The sequence below is a fragment of the Pinus tabuliformis genome, chromosome 5_2 (genome assembly GCF_031772625.1).
Source record: "Pinus tabuliformis cultivar Carrire ecotype Pingquan chromosome 5_2, CPIR1, whole genome shotgun sequence".
In the NCBI taxonomy this organism is placed as follows: Eukaryota; Viridiplantae; Streptophyta; class Pinopsida; order Pinales; family Pinaceae; genus Pinus; species Pinus tabuliformis.
The window spans coordinates 777,343,010-777,358,115 of record NC_142306.1 but is presented as its reverse complement, the minus strand read 5'-3'; the positions used below and the strand labels follow the sequence as shown (position 1 = coordinate 777,358,115).

The 15,106-nt window shown below is 39.3% G+C and overlaps 1 pseudogene; it reads right to left on the bottom strand.

The window, feature by feature from the left end:
• Positions 1-1,737: 1,737 nt before the first annotated feature.
• Positions 1,738-2,313, bottom strand: LOC149161586 (L-type lectin-domain containing receptor kinase IV.1 pseudogene; annotated as a pseudogene).
• Positions 2,314-15,106: the final 12,793 nt, after the last annotated feature.

Sequence of the window (15,106 nt, the reverse complement as noted above, 5' to 3'; positions counted from 1 at the left end):
GTTACCAAATGATGAGGCTCATCACCATGTACACGTAACGGTCAAACAAGATCAATGGTATGGAGCAGCTCTCGATGTATCCAAAGCTGCTCGGCCGAACATTGCTTGCTGAACTTTAACGAGTGAGGTGGTCCCGCGAGGTGGTTTGACAAAACTGCTCATCACTTTAATCCATCGCTCAAATCTATTACGAGGGCACTCTTCGAGTTTCAAAAAAACATCATGTGTGGTGTCGATGGTGGTTTCCAAAACCACATGGAATTGTGCGTTGTCAACTCTGCCAAGTCAAGTACAATTTGATCAACTACAAGTCGACTCCATGTCACCAAGCAACTACTCTCATCGGGTTCAAGGGTCTCCGCCAGGGTCCAATGCAAATTTGAGACAGGCGCCTTGCAACTCATTCACCTTGCCTCTAATGCATCCACAATATGATTCTTCTACTGCAATAATGGAGTTCAAACTAGGAATGTTCTAATCCTTCATAACAAAGGATCACCTCCAACATTGTGCTCTACCAAACCTCACGCCCTGATACGACTATTAAAAAGGCCTGAAGAACTTCATCATAAAAACATATGGTATTCTACATTCTATTATTGATCAGAAAATGGTATTTATACAAATAAAATTAGAGAGAAATAATTATGTCTTCATAATTAGAAATACGAGAAACAACTAATCAATGTCTTAACTAAATCTTTCCTAATTATATATAAAATCCCTAAAAATTAATTAACAAAAAAAAATAACATTGACAAGTTAAAAAATAAAATGGAAAAAAAAAAAACCATTATAAAAATAATATAATGATGTTCAAAAGTATCAAAATGCAAATCCCTTTACACCTTTCATTTTAACGTAAAATTTTGAAAATTATATATATATGTGTGTGTGTGTGTGTGTGTGTGTGTGTGTGTGTGTGTGTGTGTGTGTGTGTGTGAGGGTTAAAAAAATGTAATGCTTACTAATATATTTAGTTAAATTAAATTATTTATTATTTTGTTAAATATTTGTGTAAGGTTTAAAAAAAAGGTAATGTATTTAGTTGAATTAAATTATTTATAATTTTTTTTATTGATTAATTTTATGTATAATTTACAATATTAATATTAATATAATTTTAATAAACTCAATAACTAAGAATATATATATATATATATATATATATATATATATTCTCATACAAATTCACAAATATATTTCCTCATACAGCTTTACACATCTCAATATAGATGATATTTGAATGAAGTAACATATATACACTTGGGCAAACATAGGATACTTTCTCATCTCACAAACAAAAAAAATATGATCCCTTCAGCCATTCATCTCAATATAAATGATAGTTGAATGAAGTAACATACACTGATGGAATTTGACAGGCAAATTTCCTTTCACGGGGTGATTTTCTTGACAAATACAGCCAAATATTTTTCAGAACCGTCAGCATCTTTTGTTAAAATGAATTAAACTGGAGTTAGAGTTGTCTAAAATGTCAAATTTAATGGGTGATTCCGATTTGAAATTCCTACCCTGGTAACATATATACCCTTGTACAAACATAGTATACTTTCTCATCTCACAAACAAAAAAATATGATCCCTTCACCCATGTTAAGACACGCTCTTGAAATAGAGATAGTACGTCCTAGATTAAAATGTGCTACAATGGTGAAAAATTACGAGTCGGGAACATTCTTTCCGACTGGCTTACGCTCAACATTCCCTCCCTAAATTAATTAGCTGTATATATGAAAAATCCTCTGGGAGATACAGTCATAATGGTGATCACGTTAGGAAGAGGAGCTTCGCCTTCCAGTATTTGGCAAACATGGCGCATGCTCAGCCTGCTTTCCAGATCTGGATGAGAACACAACACCCCCAATTTAAGCACCCTCTCCATCTCCTCCACATCGTATCCCTTCCCCAACTTCAGATCCACCGCATCCAGCAGTCTCCCCCAGGTGTACAGTTCCCATGTCCACTCCACCAATATCATCTCCTCCGTGTCCTTGGACTGATCTATAGGTTTCCTCCCGCACGCCACTTCTAACAGCAGAAACCCAATGCTGAACATGTCTGAGCTGGGCATGGCATTCCCGGTGTGTATAAGCTCCAGGATTATGTACCCCAGGGTTCCAACCACATGAGTCGTTTCAGGATTCTTCCCATGATCATACAGTCGGATGAGCCCAAAGTCTCCAAGCCATCCATTAAGCTCTGAATCAAGCAGCACATTGCTCGACTTGATGTCTTTGTGGATGACCCTCTTCTCCCACTCCTTGTGCAGATACAGCAACTTCTCCGGCATGCCCTGTTAGTTCAGAGCATACATAACACACAAAAAATTTATACTCAAAGACTTAGACGACAATAGGAGAGAATAATTCACATAGACAAACAAATGGAGAAACAAAAGGATTACTCGGTCAGAAACAGCAGAATAGATAAAACAATCATTGGAGAACAGAAATCACTTAGCATTACATAACAGGCCTGGGCCTTGGCTTGCCTTCCTTGGCCAGAGAAATTACAAATATATAGAGGTGGAAGGAGGATCTAGAATCCTGCATGTGATTCAGATGATGATCTAGAAGATAATGGCGGTGTGGCGGTGACGGCTGGGATGACGGATTGTTGGGGAGTTGTCATCGTCATTTGCATAGTTCAAGTCGATTTGGCTTCACACTTAACATTCTCCCACTTGAAGCCAAATAAGATTCATAAATCAAGTCACACTGAGTCCTATCATGCCTCTACATAACTCATGTTTATTTCTTGGTAGAATCTTAGTGAGCATATCAGCAGGGTTCCTATCTGTATGGATCTTTTCCAAGGATAACTGTTCTTCCTCCAACACATACCAGATCCAATGGTACCTTAAGTCAATGTGCTTGGTTTTTTAATGAAATTCTGGGTTTTTCACCAAGTGAGTGGCACTCTGACTATCACAGTATAGCACATACTTGTCTTGCTTTATTCCTATCTCTCCTAGGAATCACTGCATCCATAACATCTCTTTACAAGCTTCTGTTGCAGCTATGTACTCTGCTTCTGTTGTAGAGAGAGATACTATTCTTTGTAGCCTTGACACCCAAGATATTGATGCATCTGCAAATGTATACAAATAACCTGTAGTGGACTTTCTGGTGTCCATATCTCTAGCCATATCTGCATCTGTAAATCCTTCAAGCACGGTCTCATTATGACCAAAACATAAACAATAATGACTATTACCCTTGAGATACCTCAAATTCCATTTTACTGCTTTCCAATGTTGTTTTCCTGGATTGGCAAGGAACCCGCTCACTACTCCCACTGAATATGCAATGTCTGGTCGTGTGCATACCATGTCATACATAAAGTTGTTGACTGCTAAAGCATAAGGAATATTGCTCATATCTTCCTTCTCCTTGTCATCACTAGGACATAATTCAGTACTCAGCTTGAAGTGGGTTGCAAGGGGTGTACCAAATGGCTTGGTGTCTTCATATTAAACCTGTCTAGCACCTTATTGATATATTTTTCTTGTGACAGCCACAACCTTTTGTTTTTCCTGTCACGCATAATCCTAATGCCCAATATCTATTGTGCTAGTCCCAAATCTTTCATTGCAAATTTGCTACCCAAATCTTTCTTCAACCTATTGATCTTATTCTTATCATGCCCAACAATCAACATGTCATCCACATATAACAATAATATGATATACTTTCCTTGATCATACCTCTTGATATAAACACAATGGTCAAATTCGAACCTGTGAAAACCATGTTCCAACATGAATGAATCAAATATCTTGTGCCATTGTCGAGTTGCCTGTTTCAATCCATAGATACTTTTCTTCAACCTACAAACAAGCTCTTCTTTGTATTTTTCTATGATGCCTTCTAGTTGCTCCATATAAATTTCTTCCTATAATTCACTATGAAGGAAAGTAGTTTTTACATCTAAGTGTTCACATTCTAGGTCTAAAGCAACAACTAGACTAAGAATGACTCTAATGGATGACATTTTAACAACAGGTGAGAAAATTTTAGTGAAGTCAATACCTTCTTTTTGGGAAACTCCTTTCACCACCAGCCTTGCTTTATACCTCTCCTTCTTTTCGTCACCTTCATGCTTAATTTTGTACACCCATTTGCTTTGTAGAGCCTTTCTACCTTTTGGGAGGTTTACCAACTCCCAAGTTTTATTTTCCAGCAAAGAGTTCATTTCTTCTTCCATTGCTTTCTTCCATTCTTTACTGTGCTCAAATTTACAAGCTTCTTGAAAGCAATTAGGCTCACCTTCATCAGTCAGCAAAATATAGTTTGAAGGAGGATACCTTTGTGAAGGCTTATAAGGCCTAGAAGATCTGCGAACCAACTATGGTGGTGCATTATCAGGTTTAATCTCCTGTAAAGGTTCCTGCAACATTCCTTCTTCCTGTTGTTCATCATTTTCCACTTGTTGTTCTTCCTACTCCTGAATTTGTTGTTATTTTATTGCATTGGTGAGATGTTTTCTTGCTTGTTGGGCACAAGATCCCCCAAGGCAAGTTTTTTGGCTTAAAGCCCAAGTTTTTACTAAGTCTAATGTCAAGACTCTGCGATGTGTGGGCGCGGAGCACGAAGATTGTAAATCAGTCAGAGGGTTGTCCGCCCTCATTTTTGTAATGTAATGTCAGCTTGAGAGATCTACCCATGGTCCACGGACCATGGGATTCTATAAATAGAGAGAAGCTCTATGTTGTAAAGGGAATCAATGGATCAATCAATGAATGGAATGCAATTGAGTTTGATATAAGTATAGGGTGAGTCGTTGGGTTGTAGAGTAGGAGAAGGCTCTGTAGCTGAGTGCGCAGAGGCCTAATAGTCCGTAGCTGAGTGCGCGGACCCCCTACAGCTGAGTGCACAGAGGCATAGTAGTCTGCAACTAAGTGCACGGACCCCTGCAGCTGAGTGCACAGGGCAGGTTGAGTCTCTAACCGATTGAAGCAATAATAAAGAGAAGTTTTAATTTATTTTTGTGTATCGTTTCCTATTTTATGCTTTGAAATATATTGGGCATGAATTGTAAGATTACTATTTATTTGTTGTGCAAACTTATATAAATATGTTGAATAAGTGAATATAAGATAAAGTATTTGTTTATTTGAAGATAAATAACTATTATAAGAAGATAAGTAAGATCCATAGTGTAAATTAGGGAAATAGCGTAGATCGTTTCTCTAGCAGTGCAAAACCTCCACAACCCCTGGTTAGGGCTGCACAGAGGTGAATACAACAGGGTGTGAAGGCCTCAATGGTCAGGAAAGTGCGCAAAGTAACCTGTGTGAAGGTATTCATAGTTGGACTAAATTGACCCCTCAGACATCTCAAGGGTGTGGAAACTTGGTTCTAGCATCCCCCCATACTGCTTTGGGTGAGACCTCAATCTGCGCTCTGCAGGCTATTGCGGAAAGGGCTAGTAGTATAGGGATTTATTTGGCTAAATAACTCTGAACCTCAGTCACGCCCAATCAAGCCAACAAATGGTTCCGTTGTCGGGACTAGAATCTGCATAGAGATGTTTGATGTTGTATCATTGGAATCCAACTAAGAAGGAAATTGAAGCTTGGTTGGATAGGATAATCCACGAGTTCATGGCACAGGAGAATAGGAACCCATGGCTATCAAAATAAGAGTGGTTAGACTACTACCTGTACACAGACATCGATGAAATTTTATTCGTATATTTCCCTACTGAGCTGTACGAGTGGATCGCGAAGCTAGCAGATAGCCAAGGAAGGTGTAGGCTCGACAGTCCTATTGTGTGGACCCCTGAATTAGTGGGCAGATTGGAAGCATAGGGGGATAAGATCGTGTGCGCTGTTGACCACTGGTTCGATTAGATTATAGGAGGATTCATTACTGAGTTCACGGTAGACACTATGGTAAGCTACAGTGAGGCCAAGCGACGCTTTCTCAAAGGACCACGAGGTAAGTACATTAAGTCTCTGAACACTTGGATTAAAATGTCATTGTGTGAAAAGCAGATAATGCAAATAAATTGATGTTAGGGGCTACCTGAAGTGGGAGAATTTACAAAAACAAAGGTAGTGCAGAACTAGAAACTAGCCCCTTGATTTCACCTCCGCGAGGGGACGAGGGAGAGCTCGCAAAGGTCTCACCAAGAACTGCGATCAATTTGATAAGGTAGAGGATTACGCACATACCACCCCCACCCACACCACCACCATCTTCACCGTCTTCACCCCCATCTTTGCCCGTACCACCTCTGCCACCCCCGCATTTTAAGATGGAAAGCCGATAAAGTTTCATGTGTTCAAAGGAGTGGGAAATGAATATATTGACCAGTTTTTGTTTGTGGTAAAAACTATATGGTAAGCGTAAGGAGTGACAGAAGATAATATCAAGAAAGCAACATTGGTTAGCGCTCTGCAAGATCGGGCACTAACCTGGTACATTAAGCACTCTAGTGATCACCCAAATGCGGGAATCGTGGCTATCCAAGTTGCGCTAACTAGGGAGTTTAGCAGACCGAAGTCAGAAGCGCAGTCAATCATTGGGTTCAAAGAAATTACAATGCTACTAGGTGAGACTCCTTGGAGTTGGATCAAAGGTTGAAGTGCACGATTCACAAAGCTAATATGACCTTGACAGATGGACAACATCGCGAATGGTTTGTAGCATCACTATCGCTGCATTTGAGGAATGCATTGTCGCAGCAAAGGTTGACAACTCAGGTCGAAGCCTTAGAGACCACGATGAGGCTGCATGAGACCCCCGTAGAGGATCCTAACCTGGAAGTGTGTTGAGGGCCCAGAAATCGGGTCAACAACAAGGGGGATACCCACCCGGTCCGGAACTTGGTTGACAGCTCCTTGTCCATTTGGTATAGCGGGTCCGACTGGGGATAATGGGACCAGTTTCCCAATGTAAGGGGTTTGTGTGTGTGTAGAGTTTGATGATGCTGATCTAGAAGTAATTTTAGAGCTAATTCAATTCTAACTCCTAAACTGACTCTATGCTATTGTAATCTAATGAAAACAACACATCTAATCTATGCTAACCCGGGGTATATTTCTTCTATTATGCGATCTAAAAAGATTTCGAACAATAACTGGTAATAAAGATCATTCAGCTATCATAAGAATATAAATCAATTAAGATAAACCATTCTACATAAAAAGTTAGGCAAAACAGTTGTGAATAGCATATCGCATAATAAGTTATTCATATGTCAAGCACAAATAAATGACTCCACCGTACAGAAGTGCCAAATGGTAACCCACACATTCATACATTAACATATAAACAACTAAAACTGCATATCACTCTAAGAATATAAGCAGAAATTGGTCAAGAGATAAAAGTACCATTTATGACTGATTTCACTCACAAACTTCAAGCAATAACGATTTATCTCTACTTGTTCTAACATCTACTAAGAGTACAGAAGTGCAACATCAGTAGCAGACATTAAAATGCAAACATAAATAAATCTCGATCCATCCATTTATCAAAACCTCCTCTGAGGGTGCAGAAGTGCATGTTCCGAGGACAAGTTTTTGACAAATTTCTGGACCCTTCTCCAATGCAATGAGAAGGGTTAAAATACTACTTCCTAATTCTAATAATAGTATTATTACAAAATTTAGGATGCGGTTTTCAAACGACCGTCCTTTTTCTAATCTAGTTGAAGGAAAAAACAACATTCTAAATGAAGTCACTTATGAACTTGGTCCTTAAAGTTGCAAGTGTTCAGCATAGGCTTGAGAAGAGTCGGCTGACTGATTTCTGCGCTGAGCTGGGCTGCGAAAACGGCATCTACGAGAGCTGGCGCTACCTTTTCGGCTGCGTTTGTAATGCATTTCACCGTCATCCATTGGCTGTGCGGTTTAACCAAGTACGTCCAGTAACATTCCCAATTCAACCTGGCCAATGCTTGGATTGCTTTCCCTTTTGCCTGTGCTTTCTGCCTCCATTCTGTTTCCAGTTGTGACTTATTTGGTAGGTATCCCGGGGTGGTCTCTGCAATTAAATTGGCCCTGTGTAAATTCTCATTTACACAGTCGATAAGAATACTTGCCTGAGTTGCCGCTGTCTCTGCTGCTTGCTCCGCCTGCCTGATTTGATCGTCCCATTTATTAAAGAGCAACTCCTTATGATTTTCATTTATCCTGGGTGCACCTGCCCTTTTGCCTTCATCATCATCTTGCCAAGTCAAATATTCTGTCACCTTCTTGTCATTCTGATCATAGTCACTCCGCAAGTCCACCACTTGACTAGTGATTTTGTCGCTCAGCTCACAATAGTGACTCCACTGTGATATTTTACGTCCCAACTCTTCCTGTTGCTGCAGTAGTTGCTCGTTCAAGCCAATAGATTCTGAAATGAATTCTGCCAGCTTGGGCTCATCTTTATGCATTTCTTGTAAAGTCTGCAATTGTTTTTCTTTCTCTTCGAGACTCCTTTGATAGCTTACCTGCATTTGTTGAAAGTCTTCCTGTAGTTTCTCGAGCTGTCTGGAAGCTTCAATGTTAGTGTTGGCTTGTTGCAACTGTTGTTGTAGTAGCTGTATATGATTTTCTTGTTCCTTCAATAGTTGCTGAACTTCCGAGGCCTTGTCAATAGTTGCAGAAGCATATGCTCCTACAATCTGAGACAGCTTCGTGAGATTTTCAGTCAGATTATTATTGGGGTCTTTCCATAAGACGTCCAAATGTTCAGCATCTTGCGAGAGTGTATTCTCTAGTTTTCTTTTCTTTCTCTGTCTCCTTACAACTGCTTTGTGTTGGGGACTATAGAATACATCCAGTGGGGGAATTTCTTCTACGTTAAGTAGAAGCTCTGAAGGTGGAGCGATAGGAAGGTGTTCTGCTTCTGCGGCACTATTGACTATGGTCGAAACCACTTCTTACACCACCTGTGTATTATTCACAGGTGTTTTCGGGGCTTGCCCTTCAAGATTGATCAATTCATTGAAGGTTTCCCACTCTTTATCTAGCTATGTTGTGGAAAGTGGTGCTTCGATGACAGGAGGGGGGAGATTTCTTGGTGGGGAGGCGATAACTTGCTGTTGAGACATTGCACTTGACTGAGCTGTATCTTTGGTTGTTTCTTCATTTTTTTCTTGGTCGTAAACAGACTCTTCAGGATGCTCAGATACTTCTTGCACGGCGTTGGACTTAGATCTGGAAGTGCTAGAGTTTTCACTGAGGTTGATGCTTGGAGTTGGTTCTCTAGCAGGCAGTCGCAATTTCTCTAGCGGAATACTGGCCAGCCTTCTTTCTCTGTATAACGTGAATTTTTGGAGGTCACCTGGAGACAACCTCGACTGAGCTTCCCGCAAAATTTCTTGGAGCGAACTCTTATTCTGAAACAGATCATCAAACAAATCTTTCTTTCCAGAGAACACTCTTATCTTGACATTCGTTGTGAATTCTTGGGCCACATCATTTGGGTCGAATGGCCTCACTGGGAATTTAAATAATTGAAGACACGTCACATTCTCCACTTCGCCAAAAGCATGTCCTACATCGAACAAAGAGAAGGCCCCACAAGTTACGGGAAATTGAGGCCATATGGCCTTCTTCTTGTCCTTTAGGTCTTTGGTCAGGCCGCCTTCAGAACAGGTTTGATAAGCGATTTCCCGAGCCAAAAGTTTATCAAGGACATATAGGGGTAGGACATGTGGAGGTACAGTGCTTCCAAAAACTCTAATGTAAGTAAACCATTCTTCCCCGAACCATCTCGCGATGGGGACGATGTCAATTTGTGCCTCGGGAGAGCACCTCAGGGGGTCTTTGTCATAGATTATTTTATATAGGGGCAAAATAAACCCATGGCAAATCTGGTAGAAGTGAGGGGCAAACTGGGAATCCCATAATACCTTATGATAAACATGGATGGGCAATGGGTCTTGGGTAGTCCATTTCCAACCCATAGTAGGGAATTTAGATACAAGACAAACAGAATCCATAATATATGCAGACAGATAAAAATGAGGATAGACCCTTTGAGACAAGGATCTTTTAGACCGGTAATTGATAACAGCTGTGTATAGATTATCAGAAAGAATTTTGGCCTAATCTATAATGTCGGCGTTTGTGGCAGCATCAATTAATGGTAGCCATTCAGATGAAAACTTGTTGATATCCGGCATCCCAAATAACCTACAGAGAATGGCCGCAGCAAAACAATATGGAGAGGTGAGGGAACCAGTGTTGTACATACCGTTTTTATCCTTTTTTAGTGGCTCGTCTCTTCTAGACCATTCTTTAGTGGTGTCTGATAGATTTGGATTCTCCGCCGCGAAATTCTTGACAAATTGTGCGTTATAGGTCGCTTGCGGTTCTGGAAGATGATACATAAGCTTCAAATCTTGCGCAGCAAACGATCCGATGAGCCCATGTCCATGAACTTTGAATTGTCTGTTGTTCAAGTCTGCATCATCCAGTATCCACTTGATCATGTCTGTATATGGTAGAATTTTGGGTCTTGCCGCTATTCTGTGAAGGAATGAACATGCTAGGTCCTCTAAGGACGCCTCAGAAGAGCGTGGTGCACCCGCGACAGCAGCAACCTTCATTATTCTAGGTTTTTCCTCTTCTAGCAGCCTGTACATGCTTTCCCATGTTGATATCCCCGCATCTCTGTTACAGGCTGTGTCTGTATACAGAGGCGCCATCTCCTTAGTCTTCTCCTTTGCTTCGGAGCTTTGAGCTTTATTTTTCTTTCCCATTTCTCTCTGCGTTTGTGTCTGAGTCGTCTTAGCTCTTCGTTCCTGCAGATTACGAGTGAAATGGAAATGACTGATCCAGAAAGGTGATGGGAGAGTTTTAAATGCAGCAGATAAATCAAATATGCCACCTTACGTGAAGTAAATCTCTACCAAGGCACGCGTCTTTAATCCATTTAATAACTGACAACTAATTCATTTACTATCATTAAAAGCGCATGATTTCGGGTCAGATTATGGTAAGTGGCTTTTCTTTGAATGGCGCGCCCGGAGGATTCGTACTGAAGTGATTTATGATTTGCTGACGTAACCTCGCATATCGCGCGATCGCTAATCGCATCATCGCAAATCGCAAGGATGTAGCATCACAGCGATCGCAACATCGCAGATCGCAGAAATTTGATGTTTGCCAAATCTTGCCGACTCATTTCTGCGATATGCGATCTAGCGATCGGTGTTATCGCAGATCGGTGAATCTTTAAGTTTTTCTTTATGGGCACTACTTTGTTGTGATGCGATGTTATTGTTAACACGAGGGTCGTGCGCATATCGATTTTTCAAAGAGAAATGAAGGTATTTCCTATCCTTTTGCAACGCGACTTTAAAGATTTTCTTTTCATCATAAACTTAGGCTTAAAATATCCAAGAGGCTTTTCCTAAGCATATGATTGTAACCTCAAAAAGAAACTCTTTCTTTTCCTAAAAATTAACTAAGGGTCCCCATTCATTTAAGTATCTTGGTTGATACTTAAATGAACTAGGGGGGGTGTTGCTGGCCACAACAATTGGCGATTCACTTGGGAGAACCAGTTATCTCTGATTTTCTATTGACGCTTTCAAACTCCTAAAAAAAAAATTTCTCAGAAAACTTGAACTTTATTATAAAAAGATAAAGCAAATGATACTTTAAACTGTCAATGATGTTTTGTTTCAACCCCTTTCTATTTCAATTACTTGCATCCTCAGTTTGTCCTTGCATTTAAATCAGTCATTACTTGGTTTTGTAAAACATAAAATAAAGTCTTCCCTATGTAACAGCCTCTTTTAAATATGCTCCTTTGTCGCAGGTAGAGCCTCTGCTGCCAGCAGGCGTCCATAGCCTCGACAGGGTTACCTATTACCCAGCAATGATCCTTTATCCTGCTTAAGGTTATTTACAACTCTTTCAGAGAAAAACCCTTTTTAACACTTTTTCCTTTTTTATTCTCAAAAGAACAATGTCTTGGTTTGGTGGCCAAATTATGACACAGTCATTCACTTGATTTACACTTTTGCTGAACAAGCTGGCTCGTGATGAGACCCCTTGTCTTTTGATTGCAACAATCTTGAGTCATTGCCCTGTTTTGATAGACAGTTTTGGCAAAGTCAGCAAGTTATAATATCTGTGATCATGATAAGCCGGCTCGTGATGAGACCTCTTATTCTTTGAGATATAGAGTCTTTTTGGATTGTTCCTCTGAATGCTGCGTTTTCCTTTAGCAGGGAGGAAGTCAAATTTTCTTTCCTTAAGAAAGATCTGGACGACAATGATAGAGTTGTTTGGTTATGGCTGTTTCTACAGAGAATCTTTATTTTATTATTGATACCTTTCATTGTGCTGACCTAAAACAAATTCTTCACTGAGATAGCTTTCTTCAAATTTCTTGGAGTTGAAACTATCATCATATCTGGGTTAAAGTTCTATTGATAATAAAGATCAAGTTTCTAAAAGATTTGTTGTTCATAGAAGTAGAAGTTCAAAATCTTTGACAGAGAAAAGGTGTCTTTAGTAAATGTCAAATGCCGTTAACCAAAGCAAATGTCATTATGGAGAAAAATATTTAACGCAATGAGAGGTAGACATTCCCTAGGGTTATGTACAGAATAGGTATAATTTTGCCTATCAATTATCAAAAGCAAACCTAATAACTTAGCTAAATTACTCCTACTCCTATTCTAACTATATACAGAAAAATAGCTAGGTGAAATGATATTTCCAATGGAACCATCTCTTCATTTTTATTCCTAGCAGTTTGTAACTTCCAAACATCAGTATTAAAAACCAAATCTTCCTTGGACCGTGAATATTAGATGTGGAATAAGAATATATAACCTTAGTTGGAATTCTGTCTGATTTTCCTTTCTCATGAGAACTTCTTTCCAACTGGATACCTATTGGATCATAAAAATTAGGATGAATTTATGTTATGAATTGATGATCTCGTAATAGGAAGGATAACAAGCCAGGTTGTGAAGATGATTTTTTAGTTTCAATGGCTTGTAACCTACTGTTTGTTAACGCTAAGCTTTTAGCGATTTCGTTTGAAATGAAAGTTCCCATATATAAATCGCTAAAACATAGTCTATCAAAAGTTTGAAAATTTAAAACGAAATCCGATTTTGTACAAAATGAGTGCAAGTGAGAAAGAAAGGAATGACTATTTGTACAGATAGTGTTACAGCACAACTGGGATTTACTTGTAACATCTTGCTCCTCACAAGAACTGGCCAGGTCTTGTGAATTAGGAGATGAGTTATGATTGCGAACAGGTATGGAGCTTTCCTCATGATATGAATCATAGATCGAGGTATCGTCTTGGATAGTAAAATCATGCAAATGATCTTTTACTTTGAAATGAGGGTCGACTGATATGATTTCTGATTTAGGATGTTTCTCATTATCTGAACCTAGTTGAGTTACTTGGGATAACTCAACAACATCATCGTTGTCAAAGTAACTATCACAAATGATTTTACAGATTTCCCTAGGCTTCTCTTTTTCATTATATATTTTCAGACAAGGGAGGTCAAGCGGCTCTTGTTTGACATTGGTCAAAGGATGTGCTAAAGCTGTCTCTTTATCTTGAAAACCTAATGATGAGTCGTTTGAATAACCCTCTGTGTTTTTTGAGATATCTTTAATATTGAGAGGGGAAAAATTGTTATCACTGAAAACATCGGGATAAAGAGAAAAATGCAAATCTGGAATAACGCATTTGAAAACATCATAAAAATAACTGTGTTCATCAGATTCGTCATAAACATCGGGCTTTAGATCATACCTTTGTGCGCTGATACTTTTTGAAAGAGAAATAGTTTGCTGTTCTAACCTTGGCATCTGCATTTGTTGGTTTGTAATGATATTGTCTGACCTTGTATCAGAGTCATCTCCTGGTTCCAAGGTAGTTTCTCCTTCAGCATTCTCGTTTTTGTCTTCTTGCATTAGAGCATGCATGACTCCTAGGCTTTGTAGATTTTCTTCATTATGGATGATTTGTGTATTCAACTTGGAATCCTCATTCATATTAGAAGAAAATGAAACAAAGGTTGAACTAATTTCTGCTTGATCAGACATAGGAGGTAGGGAATACTCATCATAATCTGAAGATTCTTCATCCGTGAGCTCACTCTCAAGATCATACTTTAGACATTTAAGATGAAATCGCATATTAAAATCCCTTACGGGTTCATCTTGCTTCCGTAGATAATCAATTTCATCATATACCCGGTCGTAGTCATAACAATCAAATTCCAAAATGAAAGTTTTGACAAATTGGTCCCAGCTGTGAATTGATGCAACTGGGAGGGTTCTGCACCATTTTCTAGCTTTCGTTGTGAATGTAAGAGTAAAAATCCTGCACAAAACGCCTTCATCAATTCTCTGAATATCAGAACCTGAAACTTTTTGAATAAACTGAAGGGCATGATTAAAGGCAGAAGAATTATTCTTACCGTTGAATTTTACCTGAGACAAGAGTCTTACCACATCTGGTGGAGTGTTGGAAGAGGTAGGAACTTGGATGCAACTCCAAATGGGAATTTTATGAGCAGCCATCCTGATTCCAATTTTACAATTGAAAATCGTTCCAACAGACACTATGTTTCAGGCCCTCCTTCTAGCGCCAAATATGTTGAGGGCCCGGAAATCGGGTCAACAACAAGGGGGATACCCACCCGGTCCGGAACTTGGTTGGCAGCTCCTTGTCCGTTTGGTATAGCGGGTCCGACTGGGGATAATGGGACCAGTAGCCCAATGTAAGGGGTTTGTGTGTGTGTAGAGTTTGATGATGCTGATCTAGAAGTAATTTTAGAGCTAATTCAATTCTAACTCCTAAACTGACTCTATGCTATTGTAATCTAATGAAAACAACACATCTAATCTACGCTAACCCGGGGTATATTTCTTCTATTATGCGATCTAAAAATATTTCGAACAATAACTGGTAATAAAGATCATTCAGCTATCATAAGAATATAAATCAATTAAGATAAACCATTCTGCATAAAAAGTTAGGCAAAACAGTTGTGAACAGCATATCGCATAATAAGTTATTCATATGTCAAGCACAAATAAATGACTCCACCGTACAGAAGTGCCAAATGGTAACCCACACATT